The sequence below is a fragment of the Hippocampus zosterae genome, chromosome 18, assembly GCF_025434085.1.
Source record: "Hippocampus zosterae strain Florida chromosome 18, ASM2543408v3, whole genome shotgun sequence".
Lineage (NCBI taxonomy): Eukaryota > Metazoa > Chordata > Actinopteri > Syngnathiformes > Syngnathidae > Hippocampus > Hippocampus zosterae.
The window spans coordinates 2,698,472-2,711,974 of NC_067468.1; the positions used below are offsets into that span (position 1 = coordinate 2,698,472).

The 13,503-nt window shown below is 45.0% G+C and overlaps 1 protein-coding gene and 1 long non-coding RNA gene across 3 annotated transcripts in view; one reads left to right on the plus strand and one right to left on the minus strand.

Annotated features, from left to right (window-relative positions):
- The window catches only part of LOC127590738 (uncharacterized), a 90,552-nt gene extending 85,033 nt beyond the window's left edge, over positions 1 to 5,519 (minus strand). The window contains exons 1-2 of the long non-coding RNA XR_007959750.1: positions 5,395 to 5,519; positions 5,121 to 5,143 (exon numbers count right to left, since the gene is read on the minus strand). This is a non-coding gene — a long non-coding RNA (uncharacterized LOC127590738). The remainder of the gene's footprint in view (positions 1 to 5,120; positions 5,144 to 5,394) is intronic.
- The window catches only part of LOC127590680 (gastrula zinc finger protein XlCGF7.1-like), a 143,682-nt gene continuing 134,394 nt past the window's right edge, over positions 4,216 to 13,503 (plus strand). The window contains exon 1 of one of the 2 annotated variants that reach the window (XM_052050118.1): positions 4,216 to 4,289. The gene's annotated coding sequence lies outside the window, so the exon portion shown is untranslated. The remainder of the gene's footprint in view (positions 4,290 to 13,503) is intronic. The other variant, XM_052050119.1, reaches the window with a different exon arrangement.

The following is a 13,503-nucleotide window of genomic DNA, read 5'->3' on the forward strand; positions in this document are numbered from 1 at the left end:
TGACTTGGTTTTTCACCGCTGCTGTGAGATGGGCACGCACGCCAAAAGCATAACCGATGGCTTGAAGTTGGAACTGAGCTTCGTAGGCGTGTCTCTTTGTAGAATTTATTTCCGGGGGTTCTTAGAAACCAAAAGCGAAGTTGTTTTGCAACAATGCACTTAGCCACACTCTATACAGGTGTTGGTACCTGCTTGGGGCGTCCCTTTAACGTCCACTTACACGCCCACCCGTCACTCATTGGCAGACTTCTTCGCCGCATGCCTGTCATCACTCACGTCTGCCTTTGCTCTCTCTCTCTCTCTCTCTCCATATATGTATATATACACGCCCACCCTTCACCGATTGTCCGACTTCTTTGCCGCATGCCTGTCCACAGTCACTTCTCTATATAAACAGCGTGTCGGCTGTCAGTCAGGTTTTGGAACTCAGCGCATACACAAGACGCTCCGCATCATAAGGCGTCCTGTCCATTTTGGAGAAAATTTAAGACTTTTAATGGCGCCTTATAGTCGTGAAAATATAAAATTAAAAATCCCTCGTCTCACCCCTCGGGTGGTGTCCGTCCCTCATTCAGCTCGGGTCCTCTATCAGAGGCCATTTCTGGACTGAGATGTCCGATGTTGTTCCCGGTATCTGTTGCAACCACTCACCTAGTTTGGGGGTCACTGCCCCGAGTGCTCCGACCACCACAGGCACGACTGTCACCTTTACCTTCCAGGCTCTATCCAGCTCCTCTCCGAGCCCTTGGTATTTCTCGAGTTTCTCGTGTTCCTTCTTTCTGATGTTTCCATCACTTGGGACCGCTACATCCACTACAACAGCTTTTCTCTGCCCTTTATCTATGATTACGATATCTGGTTGGTTCGCCATTACCATCTAGTCAGTCTGGATCATGAAGTTCCACAGGATCTTCGCTCTGTCATTCTCCACCACCTTCAGAGGTGTTTCCCATTTTGACCTTGGGGTTTCCAGTCCATACTCCGCACAGATGTTTCGGTAGACTATGCCAGCCACCTGGTTATGGCGTCCCATGTAGACTTTCCCTGCCAGCATCTTACACCCTGCAGTTATGTGTTGGATCGTCTCAGGTGCCTCTTTGCACAACCTACACCTTGGGTCTTGTCTGGTGTGGTATATCTGGGCCTCAATGGCTCTGGTGCTCAGGGCCTGCTCCTGAGCAGCCAGGATGAGTGCCTCTGTGCTGTCCTTCAGGCCAGCCCTCTCGAGCCACTGATAGGACTTCTTGAGATCAGCCACTTCAGTTATGCTCCGGTGGTACATCCCGTGGAGGGGCTTGTCCTCCCATGATGGTCCCTCTTCCAGCGCCTCATCCTCTGTTCCCCATTGTCTGAGACATTCTCAGAGTACGTCATCCATTGGAGCCTTCTCCTTGATGTATTGATGGAGCTTGGATGTTTCATCCTGGACAGTGGCTCTCACACTCACTAGTCCCCGGCCTTCTTCCTTTCGGCTTGCGTACAGTCTCAGGGTGCTGGATTTGGGATGGAACCCTCCATGCATGTTTAGGAGCTTTCGGGTCTTAACGTCCGTGGTCTGAATCTCTTCCTTTGGCCACCTTATTATTCCTGCAGGGTATCTGATCACTGGCAGGGCATAGCTGTTCATTGCCTGGGTCTTATTCTTGCCATTAAGTTGGCTTCTTAGGACTTGCCTCACTCGCTGGAGGTATATGGCCGTAGCCGCTTTCCTTGTTGCCAGTTCGAGGTAGCCATTGCCTTGTGGGATACTGAGGTACTTGTAGCTGTCCTCAATGTCTGCTTTTGTTCCTTCAGGGAGTGAGACCCCTTCAGTGCGGACTACCTTTCTTCTCTTAGTCGCCATCCGACTACATTTCTCAAGCCCGAATGACATCCCAATGTCACTGCTGTAGATCCTGGTTATGTGGATCAGGGAGTCTATGTCCCTTTCGCTTTTAGCATATCGCTTTATGTCATCCATGATGGACACTTGGGTAAGTGGCTTGCCATTGGCTTCAAGTGTGGCTTTCCACATCCTCGTCGAGTTTGCAACGAAGGCTCGTGGGTCCTGTTCACCTTATTCAACTCCAAGCATTCAGTGATCCATGTATGTGGCATCGAGTCATAGGCTTTCTTGTAATCAATCCAGGCTGTGCACATGTTGGTATGTCGGGACCTGCAGTCTTGTGCGACAGTTCTGTCAACCAGGAGCTTATGTCTGGTGTGGTATCTCTGTCCTCTGGTAACTCTACCACTGCCCTTCGCTCGTGTATTGATCCATGTGTCCACTTATCTTAGCCGCAATGATGCCTGACATGAGCTTCCATGTTGTGGAGAGACAGGTTATTGGCCGATAGTTGGATGGGACTACACCCTTTGAGGGATCCTTCATGATCAGGATCGTTCGCCCTTCGGTTAGCCATCCTGGGTGAGTTCCATTGCTCAGCCACTGTGCTGCTAGGCGCTCATGGAGTGTTGTGAGTTTCTTTAGCCAGTAGGTGTGGACCATGCCCGGGCCTGGTGCTGTCCAGTTCTTCATATCTGAGACTCTTTCTTGTATGTCTGCCACTGTTATGGTAACTGGGTTCTGTTCAGGGAGGTTGCTGTGCTCCTCTCTCAGGGTCACCAGCCATTGTGCACTGCTGTTATGTGCAACCTCCTTCTCCATATGCCTTTCCTGTACCTTTCAGTTGTGCTCTGTTGTTAGGACCCTGCCACTGAGCGTACACTTTCGCAGGCTGTGTTGCGAACAGGTCTGGCCTCATTCTCTTTCGTGTACCGCTTTAGGCGGCTGAACAAGGCTTGGAGCCTTGGTTTGGCAGTTTCGAGTGCTTCAGGTACGGTCATCTGGATGTACCTCTCGGGTATAGGCCTTTTCATCACACCTCTCTGGGCCTCCGTGAATTGACTCACATCTTTCCGAGCTGCCTTGATCTTTTAACGTATCTCATAGCTTCCATGGTTGCTCTTATAGCCAAGCATCTCTAGAATCACTGATGCTGTCGATCGGGATCGTCCTCATGCTGCATTCACACTTTCCATGAAAACACTTCACATGTTTTTTTAGGTTGTCCGGCTTTCATTCTCGCCATGATCTTAGCTTTCAGGTCAGTTGCTGCCTCGTTCAGCATTTCATTCATTGGGGCTTGCCTCCCAATCTCTGGTATGACGTCCTCCTCTGATCTGGCAGCCTGGGGCCCTTCACCATGGAACCTGCGTTGTACCTCATCAATGTTGGAACACTGAACTAGTTGACTTCAAACCCGTGACTGTGGGTTTTGAAGTTTAGCCCACATTCTCTGCACGGGTAACCGTACTAGGGTTGCTTGAGAAGTAGCATTCCAACAGAGACATGTTATCGTATCTCGCCCATGTTCCGCTATGTTCCGGCAGCCCATTTTTCATCAAGGTGCTCTGGTTCCCCAGCACCTGACGCAGGTTGACGCAGCACCTTGTTTGGCCGGGCAATGCCTGAGCATGTCATTCGTTTTATTGTCTCTCATCATTGTATGAGGTGGACATACTGGATGGGTGATATGTGCTCATTTTTTGCCCCAAACGGGATTCGAACCACCGTCTCCCGTACGCCAAGCCGATGCCTTACCAACTGAGCTATCCAGCCACCATATATATACATATACATACATACACACAAGGCTGCGGACGGAGCAAATAGAAGAGACAGTATGCCAGAGAATCAACAACGTGATGTGACGTGACACAAGGCTTCCCGAGTTTCTTGTCACGCTGGTTGGGGATGTGAGGATGCCCAACCAATCAGCTCAAGGGATAAATCCACTCGTGCTGTCATTGGTCGACATTGCACCGGAAACCAATCATGCACCGTGAATGAGTGCTCTTTGCTGATACAGTGGAAAAAAACTCTTGAGTTGTTCGGCCTTTTTTTTCTGAATACAGTACTTTGGGGGGGGGGGGCATGATGTACTGAAGCCGATCGCAAGGGATCACTGTATAATCGCTTTTTTCGCGGTTCAGAAAGGTGAAAAGCACGAGGTAGAATTTGAATGTCACACTCTGTACAAGTCTTTTCACAAATAACCAAGGATAAAAAAAAGAATTAAATAAACCATCATTGTGGATTAGAAATAATCCAAGAAAGAAAAATTCACAACGAACATGTGATGTTGGTAACGTCACATATTGCGTAAATCTGAACTCGTCTTGCTTTCTGAGTTCCAGAATTCCAAGTGTGTCTCTCGTTGTGTCTTGCAGACATTAGCAAAGATGCTTATCGTGAGCCGCTGGTTGCAGAGCCCTTTCACTTGAAAGAGGAAGAGGAGAACAAAGAAGTTTCCCACTTAAAGGAGGAAGAGGAGGAGCAGCTCCTCCACATTAAAAAAGAGGAGGAGCCAGAGCACCCTTGCACGAAAGACGGTGACATGTCATCGAACGTTGAGAATGATGTTGATGATGATGAGGAGGAGGATGAAGAGTCTGATGGTGATCTCACATGTCACACTGACAACAAACCCTGGAACTGTTCTCGGTGTGGGAAGACGTTTACTTGTAGGAGCACTTTGAAAAGACGTGAGAACACACACTGGTGAGAAACCTTATGCCTTTTCAGATTGTAGCCAAAGATTCTTTCAGAAGGGATACTTAAAAATACATACGAGAATTCAAACTGGCGTGAAACCATTTTCCTGCACACTTTGTGGTCAAAGATTCTCACAGAAGGCAAACTTAACAAAGCACGTAAGAACTCACACTGATGAGAAAACGTTTGCCTGTTTAGATTGTGGCCAAAGATTCACAAGGACGGGACATTTAAAAAGGCACACAAGAACACACACGGGCGAGAAACCTTTTTCCTGCACAGTTTGTGGCCAAAGATTCTCTCAGAATGGACACTTTAAAAAAAGCACGTAAGAACCCACACTGGCAAGAAACCTTTTGCCTGTTTAGATTGTGGCCAAAGATTCTCTCAGGAGGGACACCTAAAAACGCACTCAAGAACCCACACAGGTGAGAAACCTTTTTCATTTCAGATTGTGGCCAAAGCTTCTCTCGCAAAGTAAGTTTAAAAAAAACATGTAAGAACTCACACTGGTGAGAAACCTTTTGCCTGTTCAGACTGCGGTAAAAGATTCTTTCAGCAGGGACACTTAAAAAAACCCTACAAGAACACACACTGACGAGAAACCTTTTTCCTGCACAGTTTATGGTCAAACATCTCTGGGAACAAAACCTTAAAAAGCCATACCAGAACACACACTATCGAGAAACCTTTTTCCTGTTCAGTTTGTGGCCAAACATTCTCTTGGAAGCAAAGCTTAAAAATACACCCCAGAACACACACTGACGAGAAACCTTTTTGCTGCTCAATTTGTGGCCAAAGATTCTCAAGGAAGGGACACTTAAAAAGTCACACAAGAGCCCACACTGGTGTGAAACCTTTTTCCTGCACAGTTTGTGGTCAAACATTCTCTGTGAAGGCAAACCTAACAAAGCACATAAGAACCCACACTGGCAAGAAACTTTTTGCCTGTTCAGTTTGTGGCCAAAGACTTTCATGGAAGTCTCAGATTAAGAATCAGAAGTGTGATTAGATGAACAGTGATCAATGAATTTTTCACCTCTCATTTGAGCAGGCTTCATCAGGCTGATTGTATTTTATGTACCGTATTTTCACGACTATTCGACGCATCGTACTAATGGCCGCAGTCTCATTAATGGGTGACATTTCTGTATTTTACACATACACAGGACGCACCGTACGAATGGCCGCAGTTTTACAGTGGTAAAACATTCGCCAGCTTAAACATACGGCATGCATGCACGCACTCTAACACGTTAGCTTGAAGCATACGGTAGCATGCCAAGACATACAGATAAGATAAAAACACGTTTTTAAAAAGGCAATGAAAGCAGAACTGAGTTCGGGTGTATTTTATTTAGCCATCGTACAATGTTCTCACGTTTTTCGATCAATCATCACCCAAAAATCCATCAAAGTCCTCATCCTCTGTATCAGAAGCAGAGGACTGCGCATCTCAGTTGTCATTGAATGCATCACATGCTAGTGTGAGTTGCTACGCATTGCCGAGCGGAAAGAAGGAGTAGCAACAGCAAAGTCAACATTTCTCTCGTGTGAAGCTTTCCCACATTTGAAAGTAAAGAACAGAGCAAAACATGGTGGCAGCGTGCGTGTGTGTGTAGAAAGAATTGAACAATTGTGCAAGTACCGTAATCCATCAAAAACGCCGCGTTCCCTCTCGTTGTTGCGTATTGTGGCGTAACTCGCCAAGCGCTGCCTCTCACTCTTTGTAAAGTTGTGTTTGCCACCGATCATCCATTGTTCCCATGCCGTTTGCAACTTTACTTTGAACGCCCGGTTGATGCCAATGTCCAGCGGTTGGAGTTCTTTAGTCAAGCCTCCGGGAATAACGGCAAGCTCAGAGTTCATTTGCTTGACTTGTTTTTTCACCACTGCTGTGAGATGGGCACGCATGCCAAAAGCATAACCGGTGGCTTTAAGTTTGAACTGAGCTTCGTAGGCGTGTCTTTTTGTCGACTTTATTTTCAGGGGTTCTTAGAAACCAAAACCGGAGTTGCCACACTCTATACAAGTGTTGGTACTGGCTTGAGGCATCCACTTACACGCCCACCCTTCACCATTGGCGGACTAGCTTGCCTGTCCTCTCTCTCCCTCTCCATATGTATATATACACGCCCACCCTTCCCTGATTGGCCCGACTTCTTTCCCGCATGCCTGGCCACAGTCACTTCCGCCTTTTCTGATTGGCCGACTTCTTTCCCGCATGCCTGGCCACAGTCACTTCCGCCTTTTCTCTATATAAACAGCGTGTCGGCTGTCAGTCAGAGTTTGGAACTCAGCGCATATAAAGGACGCTCCGCACCATAAGGCGTCCTGTCCATTTTGGAGAAAATTTAAGACTTTTAATGGCGCCTTATAGTCGTGAAAATACGGTACCTTTTTATTGGGATGGAAGTTTTCTTTTCCCTGACTGCATTGAAAAGGGTTGTTTGTTTTTTGGTTGTAATGAATTGGAAAATCTAGCTTTGTTATCGGCATTATAATACTTTTGGATTCTTCATTATAGTTAGTTTTTATTTGTCTTTGAGTTGTACTTTTGAAATGTAGTTTGTTTAAATTCATTTTCAGAGGAGGTTTGATTTTCATTCATTTGTCATATGTGCTTAATCGTCTTTTATTGGATGTGATCCTGAATAAAATGAACATTTTCCATTTTGTCATGAAATGTGTGATGTAGCCATCTGTATTGGTCTTTGATATTGTGTGGTGCTTGCTGGCCAATAAAGTTCTCTTTGCTCATAAAGCTTAAATCAGATGAGTCTTCTAATCCTGAGCTCAATATTGGAGCAATTCATGCCTGGTAAGGCACCATTTCTCTGCAGTGCGATATAAAAAATAGAGCCCCAAAACAGGTTTGCCTGTATTTAAATGTTGACATTTATTCTACCTCGTCTCGAATAAGCTCAGAATGGAATCTTTGAATGCCACTTTGAAATGGGAGGTAGAGCCCTGAAGTGAGGAAAAAAAGACCCCAAATTCACTCATCAAAGAGGAGCCCCATGGCAACAAAGACTGTGAATGGCAAAACATCATCCATCCATCCATTTTCCTGATCCCCTTCACCTCATGAGGGTCAAGGATGTGCTGGAGCTGATCCCAGCTGTTTACAGGCAGCAGGTGGGGGACACCCTGAACTGGTTTCCGGCCAGTTGCAGGCAACGCATAGGCAATCAACAATTCACACTCACAATCTCACCCAGGGACAATTTAGAGCAAAGGTTGGCAATCTAAGGCCCGTGGGCTGAATTTGGCCCATTCGTCTTTTTAATCCGGCCCGCCAAAGATTGGTGCACAATTCAGGTTTGATGTGACTGATTGCATTAATTTCATTTGGACTTGTAATGATGGACATTTCAATGCCAGGTGGCGCAGTTAGTTGAAGTTGCAGAACATAGGGTGGGAGGGAGAGATGAAGAGAGAGGGAGAGAGAAAGGGAGAAATCTTATTTACCATCTGCAGACCCCTGTCAAACGGAAATTCCCGAACCCGGAAAAAAAACAAACATATGCATTTAACGTTCAACGACTATATTGCATAAACAATCGATTCAAAACAATGAAAGTTTCGGAACCCGCAAGTCATACGGAATCCAGCCGTAACGTCAACTAAAGCAACTCCCGCTCGATACGGCAGAATAAATGTGTCCGCGCCGCTATGATTGGATCTAAAACAGCGACATACAGGTGACTTGATTGCAGTGAGTTTTACTGGAATTGTGAAAGTTTTTAATTTCATTCATTTATATTTATGTCCTGTAGGTCATGGCACCAAAACAAAGAGGAACAGTCATGACCGCAGAAGAGAAAGTGATACGTTTATGATTAAACAAAGCGGGTTACAAAGTACGAAACATTTCAGACACTTTGAGTCAGAAAGATTCAAATCGACAAGATTCAAATCAGAAAGATTCAAATCGACAAACAAGAAAGCGATTCATGCTCAGTCCGATTCAGGCTTGCTCATGGTGAATTGCTTGTAGCTCAACCGACAGTTGAGTAAATTAACGTTTCCGGGAATGGTTTGACTGTTATCGTGCTAAAAACTTGCCGCAAACTGGGCCACTAATAAGAGAGGAGGCAAGTCCCATCGCACTTCCTGTGAGCATCAAAGACTTTGAAGCGTCCCATGGCTGGCTTCACAATTTCGGTGAAAGACATCAGCTGAGCGATGCTGTCATGTCATGATCGAGAGGAGGTAAAGTTAAAGATAGTGAGTCTCAACTCAACTCAACTGTATTTATATCGCACTTTCAAACAGCCACCGCTGTTTGCTCCATGTACACCGCATACAAAGTGCTGTACATGGAGCAACTAACATATATGGGACCGCCCGGCCATAGAGATTTGGAGCCCGTTTTGTTATGAGCATTGTTTACGGTCCGCCGTAGGGGGGCACGTGCGTGTCTGCAACGATGCCCCCGAAATCATCTGCCTTGAGGGAGTGACTCGTTGCTATCACGACTTGCAACAGGTGTTCAGCAAGGACCGCGCCTGATCTTTGCCTCCACACCGTCCGTACGACTGCGCCATAGACTTGTAGGCGGGCGCCCGGCTGCCAAACTCTCGGCTTTATCAGGTGTCTCATCCAGAACAAGAGGCATTGAGGGACTGTATTAACAGCTCGCTCGCTGCAGGTCTTATTAGACCGTCACGATCACCGTTAGGGGCAGGGTTCTTCTTCGTTGAGAAGAAGGACAAGTCGTTGCGGCCGTGTGTGGACTATCGTGGGCTCAACGACATTACCATTAAGAACAAATACCCACTTCCGTTGTTGGACTCCGCTTTTGCTCCCTTACAATCGGCCACCATTTTATCGAAATTAGACTTACGTAGTGCGTACCATCTGGTTCACATGCGGGAAGGGGTTGAATGGAAGACAGCTTTTAAGACTCCCTTAGGCCATTTTTAATATTTAGTTATGCCTTTCGGTTTGACTAATGCTCCCGCTATATTCCAAAGTCTGGTCAACGACATGTTGAGAGACCTGTTGAATGTATTTTGTTTTGTTTATCTCAATGATATTTTGATTTTTTTTCCCAGTCATTACAGGAACACAAACAGCATGTCAAGTCAAGTCAAGAGTATTTATAGAGCACTTTCAAACAGCCATCGCTGCATACAAAGTGCTGTAAATGTGTGACGGGGGGTCACAACTATGATGGTCTCGAGCTCCACGTCGCTGCCGCTTCAAGAATACCAGACACTAGGATGTGGCTTTTCCCTCTTTTTATTGTCTGCAACACAGTATGGCAAGATAGGTGAAGTCACTGGGCTTTTCAGTCTAGAAAATAACTGCGCAACAAAAAAAAACCAACTGTTAACTCAATGGATAAAAACTTTCATTCGACCAAACTTAAATGAAATGACGACACAAAAAGCAATGTGGACTCGGAACAAATCCGGGAACTAATTAAATACACAGCGGCGTAGAAAAAGGGAAAACAAAGTGAAATATTGTAATTAAACTAGAATGAATCAGGACCGTCAATGAAACCTGACTTACCCTGTGACTTCCCTGGTAGCTCTGCCTGAACTACGGCGGGAAGCTGGTGCCATACCGTGCGCTGTTGCGTCAATTCCGTCATAATTTAATAAACGCAATGTATCACTCCGTTACACATGTACATGTCAGGCTCATGCCAAACTGCATTTGTCCCACACTGGGGAAATTTACAAATTATGAAACAAATCAGATTTACAAGCATTCAAGAAGAAAAAAAATTGTATTCAAAATGGATGCTTGCAAACCTTATTTGTAAACATTACGAGTCCCAAGTCTGCCGAAGACAAGTCCGGCAGCCCAGAAATAACACCAGACGCTCCTCCTCTAAAATGTTCTCAACGGATTTGTAATAGGGATGTGAATCTCAGCACTGAGGACGATTCGATACACATCTCGATGCACTACCAGCGATGCGATACTTAAACGATACGTGGAATTTTCTGGGGACACGATGCGATACGTTTCACCGTCTTCACGATGTGATACGACGAGATACACATTTAGTTCAAATCAATGCGATCCGATACTATACAGTGCAATTTGTTGTGATATTGTTCAATTAAATATGATGCAAATACGCAAAGAAAAAAAGATGGAATTCAGTATGGTATTGCAAAAAGTAGACCACTTTATTCCTTATAAACAGTAGAATGTGTAAAAAAACTTATTTAAGCCCTTTCACAATTGGGTTTTGTGCAAAGAAAATGTAAACAATTTGGCACCTGAGACTCACAGCTGTTGCTGAAGTGTAAACACAAACAGACTACTCACTGAGTGTCATTCATTCATTCATTCATTCATTCATTCATCCATCTTCCGAGCCGCTTGATCCTCACTAGGGTCGCGGGGGGTGCTGGAGCCTATCCCAGCCGTCTTCGGGCAGCAGGCGGGGGACACCCCGAATTGGTTGCCAGCCAATCACAGGGCACACAGAGACGAACAACCATCCACGCTCACACTCACACCTAGGGACAATTTAGAGTGTTCAATCAGCCTGCCATGCATGTTTTTGGAATGTGGGAGGAAACCGGAATACCCGGAGAAAACCCACACAGGCCCGGGGAGAACATGCAAACTCCACACAGGGAGGCCGGAGCTGGAATCGAACCCGGTACCTCTGCACTGTGAAGCCGACGTGCTAACCACTGGACTACCGGGCCGCCCCTCACTGAGTGTCTTGTATGAAATATCCATCTCCATAGGACAGAAAAAAAAAATACAATTGAAACAATGTTGCAGTCACAGCCTCAAAGCTGCTGTGTGTATTGTAGCGTACACAGACCACTCTCACGGAGTGTCAAAATGAAATGTCCAAGAGTCATCCATATATAGCTTTTCCTTGCGCGGTCACAGTGAGCTGCAAGGGGACCCCCAAAATAAGAGGCGATTTCTTTCTGATCCTGACCTGGCTTGCCAACAGTTTCTCCGGTGTCCAACGAGGAACTGGACGGGAAGGCGGGGGAGGGGGCGGGAAACTTGTCGGTGATGTGGTGCCATCGTTTTAAGTGGTCTGGATATTTGTGGTGCTGCCGTTGTATGGCTCCGTAGTGCGACATTCTTTGCAAATTACGGAGCTTTTATCAATCTTTCCGTCTTTCTTTTCGAAGCCGTAGTATTTCCAAACATAAGATCTGAATGTTGCGGAAGCATTAAATACAGTAGTTTCCTCGCTGCTGCTTGCGTGAACTTCCATACTGTTTCGCTAGTTGTGTACTGGACTGTATGTGACGCGCGGCTACTGTCCGTATTCAACACACAACGCAAAACAATGATGGTGCATTATTTGCCCCTAGGAAAGGGCAGATAGGTGACGTCTAACATGAATAAAACGGCGCTTGAATCGGATTTTACCGATACCTACCAATGCATCGCGATGAATCTCGATTTCACCCGTCAATCGCGTCGTACCCAGCGCAATGAGCCGATGCACTCGCATCGCGCACGTACGCATCGATTAATATCGATTATTTTCCACACCCTTAATTTGTAACAATATAACAAAAGGTCAATTTTGAATGGAAAAAAGCGGAATTCCGCCAAAAAGTGGAAAAATCTCATCCCCGCCTAAACGTCTCACAATGATGTCAGCAGTGCGTGTGATTTACTTGGGGGGGATCTTTTTTTCTTTTGTAATTTTTATTATTTCAGACAAAGTTTTACACTTACATCCACCCCAAGATTGTAAACCTGGCGCGATTAGCCAGCAGCGTCTTCATTTGGGGCATGGGCCACAACAGCTCCCGGCGCTGCTTACTGAGAACATCGTGCTTTCACCACACAGACTCCAAAAACATCTGAAAAAGTCACGAGATTGTTACAAGTCACATATATATTTTTTAAAGTCGCTCCAGATCATCTTAATACTCACTAAATATAGCGTTAAAGTCGCTGAGTTTGGCAGCACTGACTTGCCATCATGTAATAAAAAAAAAAAAGCAAAAAAAAAACAACATTTTTTTCCCAACACACGTCACGGTCACCTTGGTATCTGTCCGTGGTTGACTGGTTGGGCACCTCTCCCAAAAGGCAGTGGTTCTCAATTATTTTCTGTCATGCCGCGCCCCCCTCACCCTCAACAGCAGGACGATAAATAGTATCATTTGTCAATAAAATTGTGATAAGTACACCTTTGCATACCACTGTATCCTTATTAACGTATAAGAGAATAAAAAGAAATAAATATGGACCAAATTACAACAAAGAATAGCTTTTAACTGGAACAGAAAACGCTTAAAGTGCATCTGAAATTCAAAAATAACATTAAAACCTTAATTTTATTCGAAGTTTTACACTTACATCCACCCCAAGATTGTAAACCTGGCGCGATTAGCCAGCAGCGTCTTCATTTGGGGCATGGGCCACAACAGCTCCCGGCGCTGCTTACTGAGAACATCGTGCTTTCACCACACAGACTCCAAAAACATCTGAAAAAGTCACGAGATTGTTACAAGTCACATATATATTTTATAAAGTCGCTCCAGATCATCTTAATACTCACTAAATATTAGAAATATATATATAGAAATTCAAAAATAACATTAAAACCTTAATTTTATTCGAAATATTTTTTGACTGACCACGTCAGACCGTACAACATTGAAAAATAAAATTACATAAAATCAGTAACCAATAATGCATTCAAACTAATCAACATTATCTCAGGAGCACAATATCAAAAAAAATTAACCAGCAAAACAAAAATACATAAAATAATTGGTGCCGTTTTTTTTTTTAAATCAAAGATGACGTCTGGATTAATGGCTAGAGTAGCAGTCACAAAGCGGGTTGATTGATGGCAATATTCGGCATGTTTTCGCTGAAAAAAACTCAATTGGCTTCTCAGCGTGATTGTTGTGTAGCCACATTACACTAATCAAGATTTGGCCCTCAAGAGAAGTACGTTTTGTCGTCTCAGACGTCTTTGCTTGCCTTAACGGCACACC